The sequence below is a fragment of the Balaenoptera physalus genome, assembly GCF_965194825.1.
Source record: "Balaenoptera physalus genome assembly, chromosome: 18".
NCBI classification, from domain to species: domain Eukaryota; kingdom Metazoa; phylum Chordata; class Mammalia; order Artiodactyla; family Balaenopteridae; genus Balaenoptera; species Balaenoptera physalus.
The window spans coordinates 28,909,004-28,930,415 of NC_138899.1; the positions used below are offsets into that span (position 1 = coordinate 28,909,004).

Sequence of the window (21,412 nt, forward strand, 5' to 3'; positions counted from 1 at the left end):
CATAAACTCTGCACAGCAGCTATTACCTCCATCTCCCAGATAAGACACCTGACTGAAGCTCAGGGAGAGGATGTAACCTGCCAAAGTGGCAACAAGCAGAATCTGGCTTCTAAACCAAAGCCAGCTCGTTCCTCAACAACCAGCAGTAATGTTTGTCATGAGTCACTGTAAGACGGGACCGGTAACCTGGCATTAGAGTGAAAGAGGGAAGGTACACAGCAGGGTCTGCCTGACTCGACATCTCTGGAAGTCCCATGAGCTCTGCCCCCACTGCCTGGCAGCAGGAGAACCAGGACAACTTCTCAAGGAATCATTGAAGCAGACAAACCCTCACAGAGCAGCCTTCTCTGTGTATTTCCTGATATTTCCTTGCTTATAAACATATGTCCATACAAAAAGGTATACACGAATGGTCATAGCAGCATTATTCAAAATAGCCAAAAAGTGGAAACAACCCAAATGTCCATGAGTGGATGAATGGACACACAACACGTGGCAGATCCATACAATGGAATATTACTTGGCAATAAATAAGAATGAAGCATTGATACATATTACAACATGGATGAAGCTTGAAACATGCTAAGTGAAAGAAGCCAGACATAAAAGATGACATATTTAGGATTCCGTATGGACGCTGTCTTTTAGATTTTCCTTGGTATCCTCAATACTCCTCCCAAGCCAGGCTTCTGCTGCCCCTTTAGGCTCTGTTGGGTAAGGAGGAGAGCGCAGACAATAATAATTCCTTAGATGATTTTATAGTAATTATAATATATCTCATTTCATTTCCAAGGCTATGTTCTAAGAGTATAATCCCTACTTAGCAGAGACATGGCTCGAGAAGCAGCTGAGTGGGAAAGTTGGGACTCCACCTGAGGCTTTCTAGCTCAAGGCTCATGATCTTTTCCTCTCTGCCAGGGACTCCCAGATTGATAGCACTTCCTGCAGTTGTAGAGAGAAAAGCAGGTATCTCTTCTTTACCTTATATTTAGGGCTGGCTCTAATCAGATCCAGCACCCTGCTAAAGGGTCTGATATTTTCATGCCTTTGGTAGCCAGGTATTCTCCAGAAGGAGTCATAAGATAAGACATCCAAACAAGCTCAGGGCCCTTACTGCTTTCTTCCTGCCAATACCTAGCCTCAGGTATCCTATAAACACCTCACTGGCTCCACTCCAGTATCTCTGGGATACTTTCTGGGGATAGTTGCCAGTGAACTCACTTGCTTTCTCTGGGACACCCAAGCTTTATCTTGTTGCCTCTTTCATGAAAGTCCCTGGGAAGAACCAGGTTTTTTGTGCTTCACCCTTTCCATTTCTGAAAGTAGGCTGCCAGGCAGAAGGTAAGAGCAGCCATCTTTGGACCATGAACTAAGCTTGGGACTAAAGTCACACACTAAGAATGGCAAAGCAGGAAGTTAGAAGGAGCCTGGTTCCTCGTGGAGCTGCCAAATAGCCCCAAATAGCTGCCAAAAAGTTGAGATGATCTATCTCTTAACTTTTGGCAAGAGGAAAATAAACCTAGTTTCTTCATGAGATTACTCTTTCATATTTTTGTTACTCAAGCTTAATACTCTTCCTACCTGTTACAAGATCATCGTGGAGCAAACAGAAGGTCTAAAAGCCCATGGTGGTCTACAAAATATAAGATACTAGTGACTTTTTTATTAGTAAAACACTATTTCTTGCAACATTCCTGTGTGTTCAATGTTCCTATCAAGAAGAATCATGTGTTTAGTTCCTACTATTGCTTCACATCGTGCCACAAGCTTAGTGCTCATTAGCTTATTTAATCCTTCCAGGTGAGTATTATTATCTCTAATTATAGGAACTCAAAACTCAGGTTAAATAACCCGGCTAAGGTCACACAGGGAGTGACAGTCAGGAACTGCAATTAGGTCTATATGACGGCAATGCCAGGGTCTTTTCAGCAAACGATACTACATGTTGGTCAAAGTACCATGTGATATAGCCAACTCCAGACATGCAGGGAAAAGCCCGGGAGTTCCGAGAGATGGAAGATAATGGGAGAGGAGCTTGAAGGAGAAGAAGAAGTAATAAACAGCTGCTCCATCACCCCTGGGCAGCTCAGCCTCGAGCCTCACCCCTCCCGTGGCCACACTGAAGCCATGAGTGGCCTGGCACTACTCCTACCGGACTCCTTCTCTGGATCTATCTCCCTACTAGATGGCTTGATAATGTTTTATACTCTTTCCTAGCTCCATGCTGTACACTGGCACAAGGTAAATGAGACAGCAAAATATAATGTATTCTATTTTCAAATTATAATAGTTTAATAAGTATGCAGGAGTTTTTTGTTTTTAATGAAAATGACTAATAGTGTGGGAAAATAAAATTTTTTCACCAAATCTACAGGTTTCACTTCCATCTCCTGCACAACCTCCCTCAGCACACCTGCTCCTTTTTTTTTCTTAGGACCCATTGGCCATGTCACCCTAACCATCTCCATATGTCAGCCCATTTGGTGGCCCCAGAACCATTTCTAGAAACTCCAATCTAAAACATTTAAGGTGCAAGCCCCACTCTCATCAACCTCTAATTCCACCGAAATTTTACTGCAATGGAACACTTGCCATCCTGACCAGAATATAAACCAACTTTTTTAATATATGGATATTTTCTATACTGTTAATAAAAATGGATCAACAATATATGTCCCTGTGAATAATGCTCTTGTTAACAAATACCCTTCTGTAGAGTGGATTAGAGATTAGAAACCTTTCAAATTGGTAATGTCACAAAATACATGCAGCAAAATCTCAGTTTTATATTATTTTTTAAAGAAATTACTTATTTCAGGGACTGAGGTTATCCTCAGTTTCATATCTACTCAACACCCAAATAATGACACTTTAATAGCTTCAGTTCAGCCAATTAGATTTATTTCTAAGTGCTGTCCTTCAGTTTCCTTCCAATCAAGTTTTAAACTTCTCACGAGAAAGATGAAACTCTCATCTCGGCTCCTCAAAATGCTGTTACTGGTACATATACCAAATAATAGCAGACACAAGCAACTATATTTTTTTCCAGCAATTGTATTTTAAATGTATAATACTGTAGGGAAAGATGTATAAAAAGATGTGTCCCTATTATGCTGGGAACTACAAAACCTTTCCCTTTTAAAGCACCAAATTCATAAGTTGAAAACTCTGATGTGAAATCATGATGTCAGAAGTCAGTATGGAAACAGGAAAAAAAAAAACCTTTTCAACTTCTGGCCCCTCTTTCATTTCCTCTTTGTGGCCAAACACCAGAAAGTGCTAGTGTTTACCCAATGCCTACAGCCTCTGCCCAAAGACATGTCTTTAGGTTTTAGATGAAATTACTCTCCTTAAATTCTGAATCACAAAACCAGTCAAGTTTCATGGTTTTCTTTGGATGCATTTGAAACTATCAAACATCTCCTATTTCTTAAATGTATCCCTGTTCAGATCCTCTTCATCTCCCTCTGTCCTTCTCAATTTCTATTTTGAATAATAGCACTTCCCCAAGAGCATTTAGGTCCACTAGGTAATCTTCTCCCCTAGCCAGTCAGCCCCAGCTCTTCCTGTCCCAACTCCAAGACCACCTCCCAACTAAGCTGCAGTCTTCCCCATCTTTTGGGTCCTCTTGACAAAAAGATTTTGTGGACCTTGTTTATCTATTTTATTTTTTACAAGGTCCTATGTTTAGCACATGGAACTATATTCAATATGTTGTAATAAATCATAATGGAAAAGAATATGAAAAAGAATATGTATATATATGTGTGTGTGTGTGTGTATAACTGAATCACTTTGCTGTATACCAGAAACTAACACATCATTGTAACTCAACTATACTTCAATAAAAATTAAAAAAAAAAAAAGGTCTTTGTGGATCTCTCTTCCCCTTCCCACCCAAGGACAAAATGGCTCTCGACTTACCTAATAAGTGCTACATTATTACCACTCACTGCTAACTCTCCTTAAGAAAGATTGTGTGAGCAAAGAAACTGGAATGAGGTGGTGCAGAGATGAAAGAGAATAGGAAGAGTAAGACAGAAGAGAAAAAAATGCAGAGCAGAAAATAGGATAACAAAATAGAGGATGAGAGAAAAAAAGAGAAAAAACCAGCGAAAAGAATTCACTGCTGGTATTTGGTCGTGTGATAGTGTTAGCCATATTGAGCTTAGATTTTACATGTATTATCACATTTAAGACCCACATAATGCCTTAAGGCTGATACTATGATTATCCTCCTTCTATACCTAAGTGAAACTTTATAATGAATGATTTCAATGAAGTCAGAGTCCTTTTTCAGAAGGTAGGGCAGGAGTTGGAAATGTGGACAGTGGGTAAAATTAGTTCTTTCTGGAAAGAGGTTTTAGGATGAGTAGTTTGCCTAAGGCTACACAGCCAGTGCACAGTTGGGAGTCCAGCCCAAATCGACCTGGCATCAAAGTTCCTGCCCCAGAAGCCCAGGAAACAAAAAGGGTTCAACAGGTAGAAAGTTACCAGGTTAAAAGAAAGGGTGAGAAGAATGACATTTCCTTTGCAGTAGAAATCTGTGATGGACCTCAATCAAGAGTGAGATTTGGAGCAGACTTTCTCTGATCATTTTACCAGAGTATCATGAGATCAGCACAGAGTGATAGTTGGATACTTTAATGGCTCCAAAATCTCCCAGTTAATTCATCAAGCTTCTAATAGACTTATCTAAATTGATATCTTTATGGAAAAGACCAAATATGAATAGTTACCTAAGAGAAACCTCTACAGTGATAGAAAGTATAAAAAAGCAAACATAGAATAAGGAAATAAATACAGCAAAAATGTCTAGAATGACATATGTAGCTTGGTGGTATTCACTTTCGTATATGAAAAAGTCTTCATGGCTCGATAATACCTACTAGTACTTGTTTCCCAGAAATCACTGGTAACAGGGGAAAAATCCTAGAAACTGAAAAAGGACAAATGCTATTAAACCATTTTCAACAGAAGAATAAGAGAGGCTCTATAATCACAAGTCAATAAACAGCAGCATTATCTTCTGTAAGGTAAATACAACAAACCACCAAACAATTATCACCTAAAAGAACATGAAATATTATGTAAGGATAAAATAAACAGGGCTTCACAAAGTGTAAACATTAACAAATGCATTTAAATTAATGGACTATTTTCAGCCTTCACACACAGTGTATAAGGAAATCCAATAATTATTGGGCTGGGAAAGACTCACTTATCCTGCTGTGATGGTTAGAAATTTGTTATTTCTTTAGTCACACAGCCTCCCAGTCTCCACTTAGCATTAGAAAACTTGCTTACTGATGGTGAAACAGTTTATAATGTAGCACAAATAAAATCTTGTAGCCAGACAGTTGTCTATATGCTATGAATTTTAAGTCCAATAACCATCGACCATAAAATGTTCTTACTGTTTGTTCTCGGTTTTAGCATGAGCCCTCACTTGCCCTTGTTTCCACCACCAATCTTTTCTGCAGAATGATAGATAATGTCAAGTTTTAGCATGAAGAGTCGTACTCTCTGGGACAATGATCAATTTCATTTTATTAAAGACACTGGTCTAATATTCATTAATAAAAATGCTATGTAATAAAAATTATCTATTGCTTGAACCTCTCATGGACTATTTTTAGTTCTAGCTGAAAACATTTGTTAAATGAGTAGAAGCCCAAATTTTGACCACGACTTATGAACCAAAACTCTGTTACCTTAAGTTCTTTATCATATTCGCTGCAGCTCATGTCATGTCACTCTTTATCCCAATTTTACACAGTAAAATCTTTCTCCTTATATTATGAAAGTGGAATCATTTTGGCTCAAATGCATATTTTTATAATTTTATTTGTTGTTTTATTTCTTATTTTGTGAATTATCCATTGATTAATATTATGGATTTCTTATTGTTTTCTTACTTTCTTTATATATCAGAAATATTTATTTTTACTTTCCCAGTTTTCACTTAGCGTCTGACTCTCTGATTTTTTTTTTTTTGATCAGCAGCTTCCAATTTTGTAATTCTCTTTCTTTCCCCTTATTAATTATTTCACTCGTTAGAAATCCATGTAGACCATCCATGAAACTTCTTTCTGACTTCAAAATCCAAGCAATCACCAAGTCCTACAACTCTGCTCCTACATCACTCTTTTTTTTTTTTTTCAACAGTTAGAGATGCTACATTGCACTCCTTCCGGGTTTCTTTCTTTCTTTCTTTCTTTCCTTCCTTCCTTCCTTCCTTCCTTCCTTCCTTCCTTCCTTTCTTTCTTTCTTTCTGGCTGTGTTGGGTCTTCGTTTCTGTGCGAGGGCTTTCTCTAGTTGCGGCAAGTGGGGACCACTCTTCATCGCGGTGCACGGGCCTCTCACTATCGTGGCCTCTCTTGTTGCGGAGCTCAGGCTCCAGACGCGCAGGCTCAGTAATTGTGGCTCACGGGCCCAGTTGCTCCGCGGCATGTGGGATCCTCCCAGACCAGGGCTCGAACCCCTGTCCCCTGCATCGGCAGGCAGACTCCCAACCACTGCGCCACCAGGGAAACCCCCTACACCCCCAATCACTCTTGATTGTCTTTCTGTCCATATTCAAACTACCAATTCAAGCTGCCATAATCTGCTTACTATTTTAACAGCTTCCTACCTATATTCCCAAGCTCTAGACTTACTCTCCTAATCCATTCTCACGAGTGCCAAAGTAGTCACCACCTTGCTTAAAACTCTTCAATGGCCCTTCATTTCTGTCAGGATAAAATCCAAATTGTTATCAAAACTTACATGTCCATACCCGCCTGCCTCCTTTCTCCCCACTCCCCATGCCTCACTCAAACTCTAGCTTCAGCTAGACTAAGTCATTCCAATTCCTGAGGGCTCCATCCTTTTCATCACCTTTAGGCTGTTGCTCACTCTACGCTTTATGCCTAAAGCATTCTTCTTTCTGAGCCTCCTCTCACCCTTACTCTCCCTTCAGGAAAGACTTACATGCATTTTTCAGGTCACTCATTACATATCCTCCTGGATGCATTCAGTGATACCATCACAACCTGTCTTCACCTCCACCTCCCCAGGCTGAGCCCTATGAAGTGTTCAGATAGCAAAGAGTACCTCTCCATAACAACGGTACAATACAAACTGCCTTTTGTGTGGCTGAAGTTTTTCTCCATCCCCAACACACACACACAGACACAGACACATTGTAAATCTTGAGGGTTGTAACCAAGACCGTCTTCTCTACAGTTGTATTTCCAAATATTATTATTATATCTAGCACATAATAAGCTCTAGAGGAACATTTTTTGGACAAATGAGATTAATAAATATTTACATGTTTTCTTCTAAGTTTAAAAAATGTATTTTATTGTTACATGGAAACTCTAATCCATATGGATTTACTTTAGCAATGGTGGAATCTCTTTCCCATTGATATATGATTTTTCCTTTGTCACATAAAGAAATCTTATATATTCTAGAATGTGCTTCATGGCTGTCTCTTCTGTTCCATAGATCTGCCTTTAGTTTCTTGCACTAGAAACAAACTATTTTAGTTATTGTCTTTTTCTAATACATTTTAATATCTAATGAAAGCACCCTTCATTAATTTCTCTTGTAGAAATTCTATCAGCTATTCTAACTTACTCATTTCTTTAAGATAAACTTTAAAATTATTTTCTCTGGTTTCAAAACAAATATTCTATTAGAACTTTTGATTGGAATTGCATGAATACTATAAAATAGTTTGGGAAGAGCTGACATGGATGATATTCAATCTGTCCATCTAGGAATAGTACTCAAAGAAGCTTTTACTCAAGAAAGTCTTTAGGTCTTACAGTAAACATCTGTGATTTTCTTAATCTAGGTCCCACATTTTTCTTACGGAAATTTTTTTCTTGATGTTTTACATCTCTTTGCACTATTGTAAAAGAAATGGTAATATATGTCATATTATGTTATATATATATATATATGTATAATTCAGTAGGAATCCTAAATTTTCTTTTTACTTGCTGGTTCTGTGAGATAAGTATGATCATACAAGTGACATTTGGTCAAATTGGGGGTCATAATTATATCCAAGTCTATCTGGATTCCAGCCGCCTATGGTTTTTTCTGTATGGATTCCTTTCAAGTATTTACCTAATGACAAAAGGGAGCACACTGGGAAGGAGGGCAGAGGAGGGCAGGCTGTAGGGGGGCAGTTTTCTCTGAAATATTTAAAATTAACTCTCAATGTAGAGGTACCATGCATATCCTGTGGCTTCTGAGTGTTCTCTGGAATACTGCCACAGTCTCCTGGGATGTGTGTATTTTAGTTAAAAAAGCATGGTCTATATAGTTCATTACTTTCTCCCAGAAGGTTCCATACAAAGGAAACAATCACATTTTAGGTCAGGGAAACTTGGGTCTAGAAACACAGAATGAATTATTTAGATGCTTAGAGCTCTCAAGTATACAATTACAATGAGTATTCAGAACTAGAAGTAAGCCAGTTGTTGTTTAATGGATACCTATAAAAAGCACTCTTCCAATTAATAATCACAATAAAAGGATGATTCATATCCTTAAAAAATTTAGCAACATAAAATGCAAATCTAATAAATTTAGCTGTCATTTGACAAAGCATGCATTTGAGGAAGGGCCTTTCCCAAATTCACAATCACATGGATTTTTACAATGGTAAACTAGAAACCCTTAAGAAATATATTTGATAAAGACTTTTGATTAAAAAGTAAAGTTCAAGCAACTGCAGACAAATATCCAGTAATTAATACATAAAACCCTTATTTCAAAGTTCTCAGCAAGAGAAAAGGAAACATGATCAACAAATAGCCTAGGAACAGGATAATGTCAGAAGACAAACTGTGTGGGACCAACAAAGCTTTCCCCTGGACCACTGGTTGGCCGAGGATTCTATCACATCACTCTTAAAGAATGCTTAGAGTTAACGCCCGAATCATAGGGACACTATCAGTTAAATCATGTTTGCTTAAGTTGACTGCTTAGTGAATTATATGCAGCTCATTCCACAGTCTGAGTTTCGTTGTTCAAAACATCTCCTCTTTGCTTTGTTTGCAAAGTCTCCAGGAAAATGAATCTCTCAGCTGTTTCAGTCAAGATTCCAGTGGTTAGAGGAGACAGCCGGTAAGCAGCCCCTACGGATTGGTAGCCGAGGTGAGGCTGTCTCTGATTGAATGTCTCACACCCTACAATCTACAACCTACACACGCACCACCTCGCCTTCCTACAAAGGGGCTGACCGCTCCTGAGGTTAAAAACTAGGAATATAATAAATAACAAGACTGACTCCACAAACCACAAATTTAAAATGTATCTCTTCACGTCATAGTCATTCTATACGCACTGTAATAACATTCTCAAGTATTACTGGATAAGGAAATTCTTATTTCCGGATCATTTCTAGTTCTTTTGTAAAGCCAGAGGGAACCTCATTTACTGCTACCACATATTTTATGTGAAAGAAATTTGAAAAATCATTGAGAAAATTCAGTAAGACCAAAATCAGGTGATCTGGCTCCTCATCTGGTTCTAACTATCATCCTGGCAAGTTGCTTAACATGTATACATTTTGTTGTCCTCACCTAGAAAATTAGTGAGTTAGACTACATAAGTCTACGCTCCATTCCAATTGAAAATTTAGGTCAGTTGAATCTAAGATTTACATGAAGCTAAAAGTTTAATAAAAATCCTGGCCTTTTATCTGCATTCTCTGTCTACCTGACATTTAGAATCAAGCAAATGTTTTACTAAAAATTTTACTGATGTAATATCACAGTTTTCTCAAATTGATTTTCCTAATACTTTAATTCTGGAATACAGCAAATATCAGAAAGACCATTTCTGCATTATAAACTGTGGAAGAGAAAACTGGTTTTAAATTTGATCACATTTTACGACATGTAAAATAATAATCCACAAATGGTATAATTTAGCTTTCTGATTACTATAAATGTTTGAAAGCCAAATTATTATAAAATTCCTCAGTAACCTTTGGGAACTGAGCTCTAAAAGCCTCCGAGACAGCACATGACCTGCTCAGCAATGGGAAGCAATGAAAGCTCTAGAATTGAAAGCAGAGCCAGGTACACTGTGGGAAGCGCCTTTCTGGAGGACAGAGAGCGCTGGTTGCAAGTGTGAGTAGCTCCTGGGTTTGATTCCCACAGCTCTGCATCTCAGATGCAAATGGTAGAGAAAAAACACAGGTCAGACAAGTCAGCTTAGCTATTAATCATAAAGGAAAGCCTGGTTAAAATAACTTTTCTGTTCTTATCAAAGGGCTTCCAAAACTGGCTTTTCAGGACTAGGATATGAATAGAGGTTGAAAATTGCCCCTATGTACATTAATCAATATGTAGGTTAGAACTCAGGATATAACATAGCAAAGTTGGCCAAATGCACACGAATCCCTGTGGGAAACTGCGCACCCTCAGTTAGCCCTGCCCTGCTTTATTCCTTGGTATATTCACTCAAGAAATGTGATTTTCTTATTTGGGGAAGATAGGGTGGGGGACTGGGCATCTCTGTCTCACAGCTCAGTGACTTGCAATGCTTGCAGCAGTCAAGAAAAACAAAGACTTCTTATCTATAAAAGAGTAGAGTTCACCATTTCAGTAAAAGCATCATCTGTGAAGACAGGGAGCTCCTTTTAAAAAATGTTTTTATAGTCACTTGAGAAAGTAGACCAGTGAGTGCTGGTCTCTCGACTTAAAGAATTTGCTATCCTTATGTGTGACCAGATTCACCAGCTGACAGCTCCTACGTGGAAACTCAAATAGGCTTTCATTTCTCTGCTGCCCGGAAAAGGGTAAAATTGCGGAGAATTTAAAAGCAATGCCATCTAAAATCACAACAAAGAGCAGCAGAACTGTCGACAAGTAGAACAGCCCGTTGGAAGCTGTTAAAATTTAACTGGGAAAAAGACAAAGTTAAGAGAGTAAGTTCTAATTTTAATCACTTGCAAAGAAAACAGGGAAAGTTATGCAATAAAGCAGAGATATTTACATTTGCAAATATAATTCAACTTACCTTTCTTGAGCAGTTAACCGGGACTTCTTGTCTAAACAGCCTGCAGTGATTCCCCAGGTGGATCCAGCTGAAACTAATGGGTACCTGGAGTTTACTGAGTGCAGTTTCCACCTCCACCTGCCTGTGTTAATGAACAGATCAGAGGCTTCTCCCTCAGTGGCTGAGTCACACAGGGAGGAGATGGGTGGTGTGAAAGAGGGTGTCACCTTGTACAAGTACCAATTCAATTGAAACAGCTCACTCATGGACCTGCTGTCTTTGGTGAATTCTTTGTGTAATTTATGGCCTTGGTAGACCAAAAATATGTACTCCTGTTATCACCCTTTTAACTGACATCAACAATACCCACAACTCTATCCCTCACGAGGTGCCACAGTATCCAATCTATTTTGGATTCTCTTTTAAAAAACAAAACACAGGGCTTCCCTGGTGGCGCAGTGGTTGAGAATCTGCCTGCCAATGCAGGGCACACGGGTTCGAGCCCTGGTCTGGGAAGATCCCACATGCCACGGAGCAACTGGGCCCGTGAGCCACAATTACTGAGCCTGCGCGTCTGGAGCCTGTGCTCCGCAACGGGAGAGGCCGCGACAGTGAGAAGCCCGCGCACCGCGATGAAGAGCGGCCCCCGCTTGCCGCAACTAGAGAAAGCCCTCACACAGAAACGAAGACCCAACACAGCCAAAAATAAATAAATAAATAAGTAAATAAATAAGTAAATAAAAAATAAAAATAAAGGAATTCCTTAAAAAAAAAAACACACAAAACTTAAAGTAGGAGGAATCTCTATCTGGCCCATGGTACCTGGAAGGCTGGGGCCCAGATACACACACAGGAAATGTACTGCTGGTAGGAATCAAGATCCTTAGGAGAGAAAAGTCCTTTGGAGCCCTGAGATCAGGAAATATGAAAGGAATCTATTACACAGATTCTACACATGGAATTTTCGTAAAACTATCAAAGGAAAAGTACATCCTGAAATATAAGAATTTTGAGATTTTTGTGATTTCATCACCTTTAAAAATGTGAAAAGGATGCTAGAAACTTCTTTCACATCTGAGGGCAGCAGTAGACTCCAGTGTCAACACCTGCTTCTGGTGAGGAAGGAACAGTGTAGAAGAGCCATGCTACGTGCAGGTTCCTATTACAGGTTCTGAAATGTACCTTCCGTGGCAGCCAGGGAGGCTTTAAAGAAGCTTAGCGAATCTGGAACATTGCTGAGAGGAGTGAGTCATTAGAATTTCCTGGGTCATCTTTATTCATCTGTCACACCAATAATTAACCAAATCCTCCCCATTTCAAGACAGCTTCTGAAAAACCACAGTCCAGCTGAGCTACAGTCACAGAAGGGACTATAAGAAGACGTAGAAACATTCAGATTAGAAGGTTCAGGCAACTGCAGGACGCAGTCACGGACTGGGACATCCCTTTCTTAATGTGCCCTTATTCTGGGCTGAGCAATTGGAAAATCTAAAATGGAAAATGTTCTCTAAAAGTAGTATACATATATATATATATATATGTTTATTCAGTGCTTTCATAGAATTATATGTGTGTGAGATATTTTAGAAATACGTTTTAAATTTCTGTGATGCCCATAAATGTCGGTTGGACTGAGGTTGGATATTAATATTACAGATGAGAAAGTTGAAAAACCAAGATGTGACTTGTCTCATCTCAAAAAAATAAGTAAATTAGAAGTATTATATTCAGGATCATTCAGCATTCATTTAGCTGAATGAAGGGCTAAAACAGTTTCAGAGCTAGCTTGTAGGGACAAGTAGTAACTTATATTAAACTTATATTATAGAATGCTTAGATGCATGTTTTCATCCTTCATAAAATATAGAACCAGAAAATAATTTTCTGCTTCGCAATGAAGAAAAACATACTGCCCAAAATACATTTAAACCTTTTGAGCTTCCAAACAATTATTTCTGCGTGGAATTGAGGGTTTCTTTTATTTTATATACTGGAACCCATACCACTAAGCCACGTCAGTGTCTTTCCATTTAGAACTAAATCTTTGATTCAGAAAAGTGCTAATTCTAAACACTTGGGCAAAATTCAGACTTCCTCATTGCTGAACAGACATTCAGCCCAAAGACTGCTGAAAATTAAGAATCTCAAAGTTCAAAGAGGTCAGTCAAGAATGTGCATGGGGGTGGAGGTGGCCAAATAGGTTTGGCCTTAGTTTCACTCAGGCCTTGAGCTGGGGAGCCTTGAGCATGCTTAGAATAATTTGGCTTTACCACGCCTGTTTCACTGTGAGTGGCGGAGTTCTTGAGGTCTCTCTAGAATGTAAGCTCCTAGGCTGTGATGGCAAATGTTTTATCGTGGGTGCCAATGCGACTGCTTGACGCTGGCTGCCTGGGGGGATATGATGAGGTTTGTAAGGCAACTTTGAACTTGCACAGGAGAGAGCCACGATTGATTAGCAATGTCTGCCACAGGTCTCAGATGGGGGGAGGGTTTGCTGAACCTATCTCCCAAAACAGCACAGTGCTTTTTCTCTGTGTTATATCCAATGAAACAACCAGCCAGAAACGAGCACTTATCACCACATAATAATGAAAATAGCAAATACTTATATAGCACTGTTCATGTGCCAGGCATTGTTCTAAGAACTTGTCATACATTCATTTAAGAATTGCTATTAAAAGACTGTCACTTCCTGTTATACAGTCTGAATGTTTGTGTCCCCTCAAGACTGTTATGTGAAATCCTAACCTGCAAAGAAAAATGATGGTGTTGGGAAGTGGGGCCTTTGGGAAGTGCTTAGGTCATAAGTGTGGAGCCTTCATAAATGGGATTATTGTTCTTATAAAAGAGACCCACCCCCCAGAGCTTTCTAGCTCCTTCCACCACGTAAGGACACAGTGAGAAGACGCAGGCTATGAACCAGGAAGAGGAGCCTCACCCAACCATGCTGGCAGCCTAATCTCAGACTTCCCAGCCTCCAGAACTGGGAGAATCAAATTCCTGTTGTTTATAAACTGCCCAGTCTGTGTAATTTTATTATAGCAGCCTAAACAGACTAAGATACCTCCTCATCCCAGAGAGATTCAAAAAGTGATGCTGAAAATGCAAAAAAATACAAACAGGACAAATCAGCATCTCAAAGCTCTCTAATCTGTCATGCAGGGACTTTGAGAGGTTGAAAGATAGAGGGCTCCCCACTTTCCTCCCAGATGGAGAAAATAAATGTTATGTACATGTTGAAACAAAAGCGGTAACAGTAGAGTGATAATTACAGAGCCAATTTCTCTTTGGCTGGGAGTAGACAGATGCCAGAATTAATGAATTACTGCCTTACTGCCAGTGCTGCAAGAGCGGGTGCATTGCTTAATACGCACTGATGGTGCCAGCATGGTGCAGACCCACAGAGAGCCCAGGAGAGACCCCACGGGAGCCTGTGTTCCATCATCTCTGCAGATCCACTATTCACTATGGGCAATCACTTCATCCTCAGGTCCACGTCTTTCTTGCTGCAGGGAGATGGATGGGATCAGCCTCTTTACCACCTGGACAGGTCACAGTGAAGAGATCAGGACTCCATACCTGCACTCTATAGACAACGTCATGAGGCACCAGGAGGGCTCAGTCCTGAGTTCCTGAGGCTTTCTGACTCTTCTTCATGCTCCAACAGGCAACTACCCTTGCCCAGAGAAACCAGAAGAGATTAGGCAAGGCTGATGATGATTATAATGATGATGATAAAAGCAACAACGACAGTAGTTTAAGTGTGGGCCAGTCATTGCTTAGTGCTTTATGTATGTTATTTCATTTAATCCTCACAAAAACCTTACACTATAGGAACCATAGAAACTGCTGTTAGGTCATGATAGAGAGCAGAAAACAAAAGCCTAAGATCACACAGTTGGGAATTAGACATGTCCAGAATTCCAATATAGGCAGGCTGACTGCAGAGCCCACATTCTTGGATATGAAGGTCCACTGTCTCTCCAAAGTGCCGGAAAGGAGATGGGCACTTTACCCAAGAGACCATGGCTGGATTACAGGGTGAGCTAAATTTACAGTAGGTCTGAGCCCTGAATAACAGGTGACAGAAAAGTACAATGGCTTTTAGCAGGAAATGTTTTTATATACGCATGTATGTAGGCGCTTGTATCACCCATAGCATCAAAAAGAATAAACCACAGCCCACATGTGTTAGATCAAAATATCAGACAGGAGAATGGCCAGCAGTTGCTACAGAATCTAGGTCCTTTAATGATGGTGTAAATCTAACTCACCAGTTTTCTTTTCTTTTTTCCTTTCAAATAGACTACTTTTAGAGCAGTTTTAGGGTCACAGCAAAATTGAGAGGACGGTACAGAAAAATACCATATACCCCTTTCCCCCACATACATATCTTCCCCTATTTATCAACATCCCTCACCAATGTGGTACCTTTTTTACAATCGATGAACCTATACTGACACATCATCATCACTCAAAGTCTGTAATTTACATTAGTACATCACTCTTGGTGCTGAACATTTTATGGGTTTTGATGAATGTATAATGACATGTAGCCACCATTATTATCATACAGAATAGTTTCACTGCCCTAAAAATCCTCTGTTCTCAGCCTAATCATCCCTCCTTCCCCACAACCCCTGGAAACCACTGACGCTTTTACCGTCTATGTCAGTGGTCCCCAATCTTTTGGGCACCAGGGACCGGTTTGGTGGAAGACAATTTTTCCACGGACCGGGACGGGGGCGGGGGGGTGGCTCAGGCAGTAATGCCAGCGATGGGGGAGTGGCAGAGGAAGCTTTGCTCGCTCACCTGCCGCCTGCCTCCTGCTGTGCAGCCAGGTTCCTAATGGGCCGCGGAGCCATGCTGAGTTCCTATAGGTAGAGCTCTTGCACCAGGCCATCCTGTGGCTTCCGGTAAGCCAGACGAGGACAGTTTTGCACAGACACCTACCCCATCTCAGTCAGCTGTGACCAAAGCAATATCACTGCACGGAACAAGGCACTGCTCCCCTAGGCCTTGTAACTACTCGGAAGTGGGCTACAGGCGGAGCACGCAGCAAGTCAGAACTCTCTCCCCAGTAAAGATACATCATCCCTTAACATTATTTTTCCAGAACAGATGCAATCATGTCACTCTCCAGCTTCAAACCCATCATAAGTTCCCCATGTCCCATCATTTGAATTAGTACCTTAGATTCATATAAGACGGTGTTGTCCAATGCAGCAGCCACTAGCCATGTGTGGTTATTTAAATTTAAATTAATCAAATTAAATAAAATTTAAAATTAGGTTCTTCAGTTGCACTAGCCACATTTGAAGTACCATATTGGCCTGGGCAGATAGCACAAGCAGAAAGTTGGTCTAGATGCCTTTTTTAAGTGACTTCCTCTCCCAACACTTGCCCCCATGCACCCTAAGCTCTAACCTCATCAAAATCCTTGCTTTGCCCAAACATACTGTATGTTTCAGGCCTTTAACATTTGTCCTAATTCCATTCCTGTGACCAGAAATATCCTTGCTTCTTGTGTATCTGGTAATGTTTATTCACCTTTAAAGGCCCAGCAAATACCTAACCTGCTCTGTGAAGATTTTCCTACCATCCCACTCCCTAAACACAGGCAGGCTCCCTCTTTCCTCTCTGCTCCAAGGGAACTCTGTATATGCCTTCATTACAGTACTTAAACACATTATATTATAAACTACGTGTACCCAGCATACCACATACACCCCTAGGAGACCTCAGTAGCAGAGGCAGTACGGCTAGTGCTTAAGAGCACAGTCTCAGGTGTCAGACAGACTCTGCCAGCGACTATTTGTGTAACCTGGTGCTAGTCATTTAGCTCCTCTTGTCTCAGTTTCCTCATTTGTGCAGTGTTCAGTGTAGCATTCCGTAATTCCCTTCTCTTAGATGACAACTTGCTCTTGTATTTGATTGGCTTGGCATTTCTCTCTTTTTGTCCTCATTTTTCTTCTCTTTCCTCAGTATCCCATATCCATCATGGCAGAGTTTCATTTCTTTTTTGAAATCTATTTTATCTTTCCTCTAATAATTTACTATTGTATTAGTTTCCTATTGCTGCTATAACAAATTACCACAAATTTAGTGGCTTAAAAACAACATAATTTATTACTTTCCAGTTCTGGAGATCAGAAGTCTAAAGTCAGTGTGTTAGCAGGGTTGGTTCCTTTTGGAGTATAAAAGGGAAGAATCCATGTCCACCTTTTTCAGATTCTAGAGGCTGCCTGCACCCCTTGGTTCACGACTCCTTCCTTGCATCATTCTAACCTCTTGCTCTGTCATTCCATCTCCTATGTCTGACTCTGATCCTCTGTCTCTATCTCATAAGGACCCATGATTACATTGATCCCACCCCGATAATCTAGGATAATCTCCCCATCTCAAGACCCTTAATTTAATCATATCGGCAAAGTTCCTTTTGCCATGCAAGGTAACATATTCACCGGCTCTGGGGATTAGAACGTGGATGCCTTTGCAGGAACATTATTCAGTCTACCACAACTATCATATTTTTGCACTTTCTCAAGGTTCTCTATAATTTCATATATTTTTACAATTTTAAAAAACTAAAAATTTTATTCAGCAAACAAAAGTTCAAAAGCATACAGTTATTTGATTTAGTAAATAAATACCCAAAAATCTATACTCTTAAAAATTGGTGATATCTTTAGGATTGCATCGAAAATTTTATATTTAAAAATTTTGTAAACAAATGCCAGAAACACCTGCAATTTTTTAAACAGTCATTTTCTACGTTCCACTCATGAGTAACATGAACAACGTCAACTTAGGCATGTTTTCAAATGATCACTAGATGCTTGAGTATTGGCTGCAATGATCATGTGAAATCTGTTCCCAGCTGAATCTTTGAGAAAAACATGTGTAAGCTGTATATATTACCTATGCAAACACACATACATACCTCTATATATTCATATTTACACACATATGATTCATATATTATAGTTGTACATGTAGCTCACATATATTAGATTTATAAATGTACAGAACTTATATATTAGGTTTATGCATATTTACACACACACACATACTCATCAATAACTCTACCTGTGTTTGTCTTTCCTACTAGAATGAAGGATCTTGAGGGTAGGAGCCCAAGCTTATTTATCTTTGAATCCTTAGTGTCCACAATGAGCCTGACCTAGAGAGTTCTTAGCGATTTTTTCTTAATTGAATATATTTGCATTGCTATGTGACACGTGGGAAAATGGAATAGAAGCTGCCTGAGAAAAAAATGAAATCCCCAGACCCTCTTTTCTCCTGGGTCTTCCTTCTCAGTAACTCAGCCTTCAATAGACTAGACTAGAGAAATGTGGTTCAAACTGTTTTCCTCAGTCATGCTTATGTTTCTGTTGCTATTTTCCGCTTACACATTCTGATTGACTGAGTCTCTCAAACCACCTGGTTTTCCCAAACTGTGTCCTTGTTACCTCCCTACACACAATATCTGAAAGACCCCCCACTTACCATACTTCAGCTTCTCCTACTCATGTCCTCCTCCTCTCCTTCCTCCTCACAATTCAGCTTTAAATTATCTCCCACTTCCTTGACTGTACATAACCAAAGGATAAATCCTGCAGAAAAGAGCAGAGAATCCTAGAAAAAATTTAATTTCCAAATATTTTTGTAAACTAGTGGGTTATCTATCACTGAAACAAAATTTTTGATAGTGTAAATGATGTCCCTAGAAAACAGTGATTCTCAAATATTTTGGAATTGGTGCATCTTCTTATTGCTTTGATTTTACAGTACCCCCTGCCAACACCCCATTCTTCTCCTAACCCCAAGTCATTTAAATTAAAAGTTATTAAAAATAGTTGGTCTCAATAATTTGGGAATGTGTGTGTGTGTGTGAGGGAGAGAGAGAGAAGACTTGAGGTTTTAGGTGATTGAGAATACTATGAGGTAATTTGCTTTTTTTTTTTAGTTTGAAAAACTCTATTTACTGAGGAACTTTTTTTTAATTGAAACAATTCATAGATGTGAAAATCCTTATAGTTTTCAAGGCACTTTGTAGTTTACAAAACACTTTCATATCCATTATCTCAACCAATCATCTTTGCAACCCTGTACATAAGTTGGAACTCTGATTTTATGCCTTCTCCATCATCCTCCCCATTTTACTCACTATATGTCCTTACACACCAAACATACTGGACTTCTCCCCATTCTCAGATCATGATTTATACTTGGACTCTTTCTTGTTCCATACCTTTGCTCAAGCTGTTCCCTCTGATTGGAATGCCCTCTTTTTCCTAGTCCCCCAAATCTACTTTTAAAAGTCCTATTCATTCATTAAGGCCTAACTTGAGCCCTTTCTCTTCCAAAATCCTCCCCAGTTCCTTTTAGCAAATGTCTACAGAGGACAACAGTAGCTTTTACCTGTTTAGTATCCTTTCTTTCTTCTTATGGTATCAATAAACTTTGCCGAATGGTTTTAGTGGGAAAGTAAAATGCAATGCCCACTTTTCCCTCTCTATGCCCTCCCAAGCTCTATATCACCACTACACACAAGCACCAAAGTTGGACATGTGATCCAAGCCAAGCAAAAAGGCTCTCTGCTGAGAATGCAAATTTGAGTCATAGGGCAGAAGGCTGTTCAGTTGTGAGCTCTTGAGTCTTCAGTTATTCCAGAAGCAGAATCTTAAAGATATTCTATTTCTGTCTTTCCAAGACCTTGTCATTATCAACTCTTCCTTCCATTCTGAGAACCATCCAGTTTCCCTCAATAAATTTTCCATCTTATTGATTCAAGTTTCTGTTGTAAGCAAACAAGGAAATGGAACTGTTATAGTTTCTCAAATATTTCCAGAGTTCTTTCTTGGTCACCCTATTCTAATCCTCCCATTTCTGCTTTAGATAGAAGTTGTTGAGACATGCTCCTGCCTCTCCCATTGAATTATATGCTCCTCACTATGGTCTGTATCTCCTTCAGTTCTTACTACTGTCACTTACACACCTCAGTCCTCAAGAAATGTTAATTGAATTGAAGTTGAGAAAACATATATTTTCTTTAGATTGAAAACTGATTTGAATCCTCCTACATTACTTAGTTCCAAAAGAGAAAATTTCTCAAATGCTTGGGTTAATTGAATCTTAGGACTGGGAGAGACCAATAAGTTTGATAGTTGTGATTTGATTTTTTTAGTTTTTTTATTTTTAATAAGGTTCGCATTTCTTACTTTTTAAAAAACATCTTTATTGGAGTATAATTGCTTTACAATGTCGTGTTAGTTTCTGTTGTATAACAAAGTGAATCAGCTATACGTATACATATATCGCCATATCTCCTCCCTCTTGCATCTCCCTCCCACCCTCCCTATCCCACCCCTCCAGGTGGTCACCTCTAGGTGCTTTTTTATTTCATGCATTTCACGCTCTTTTAAATTTTTTTTTCCTGTTGGCTTCCTTTTTATTTTCCATTTTCTCTACTTAGTATTCAGTTCTTTTAGGAAGAAAGAAATTATATATGTCTATTCATTCAGATGTCTTCCATAAAAACAAATCTAGACTTTGTCAATTCTACTACTAATAGCCAAAGAAGAGTAAAGAAAGTGAGGGAATTTTAAACTAACAAACCAACCAAATTCCCAAGGCAGGCTAAAAAGTAATCTAAAGACTTGATTAAATGCATTTTTATATGTAAAAGGCACAATACTGACCTATGAGTCCAAAGTTATTATCTGTTTAAATTATGACACTTACCAAAAAAAAGTACATCTTATGAAACATTTCTTCTCAATCAGGGGAAATTTCCAAGAAACCAGCAGATTCTTGTTCAAAAACCTTGCATTAGCAAATAAAATATGATACTTCTTGGCTTTAAGCACAGATAGAGACAAAGTCTGGTATGAAGTCATCAAACAAAATAAAAATGTTATGACAGCTTTCACTCTTAATGTAACTGACACAACTCAGAATCAGCCCTCCTTATTGCTCTTGGTCTATGGCCAGAGGTCAGCCATCTTTTTCTTAAAGAGCCAGATAGTAAATCTTTTATTTTAGGCTTCGTGGGCCACACCCCAAATCTCAGCTCTGCTGTGGCAGCAGAAGGCAGCTGTAGACAATATGGCCAAGGAACAGGCATGGGCAGAATGGTCTGTATCAGCCAGAACTGTCAGTGCTGGGCCCCCCTCTGCTCCCTGCCAGCCAGCGGTATGGGAAAAGCATGCCTTTTCTTTTTCGTCCTCTCCCTGTGGAGGGGGAATCCTAAATGAGAAAAAGATCATAAACGCTTAGTCAAAGCCTCATTTTCAACACAAGAATACTGAGGTTCTGAATGGTCAGGTGACTTGCCAAAGATCCAACAACTTCATTTACGTGGAAGTGAGACCAGGGCCCATCCAAAATAATGGAACAC

The 21,412-nt window shown here is 39.4% G+C and overlaps 1 protein-coding gene across 3 annotated transcripts in view; it reads right to left on the reverse strand.

The window, feature by feature from the left end:
* The window catches only part of SCEL (sciellin), a 398,872-nt gene that overhangs the window by 131,563 nt on the left and 245,897 nt on the right, over positions 1 to 21,412 (reverse strand). Inside the window, exon 2 of one of the 3 annotated variants that reach the window (XM_082434846.1) lies at positions 5,418 to 6,217. The exons of 1 other annotated variant lie outside the window; for it this stretch is intronic. The gene's annotated coding sequence lies outside the window, so the exon portion shown is untranslated. Of the gene's footprint in view, positions 1 to 5,417; positions 6,218 to 18,519; positions 18,599 to 21,412 lie in introns of those variants that run through there. One more of the 3 variants, XM_082434847.1, reaches the window with a different exon arrangement.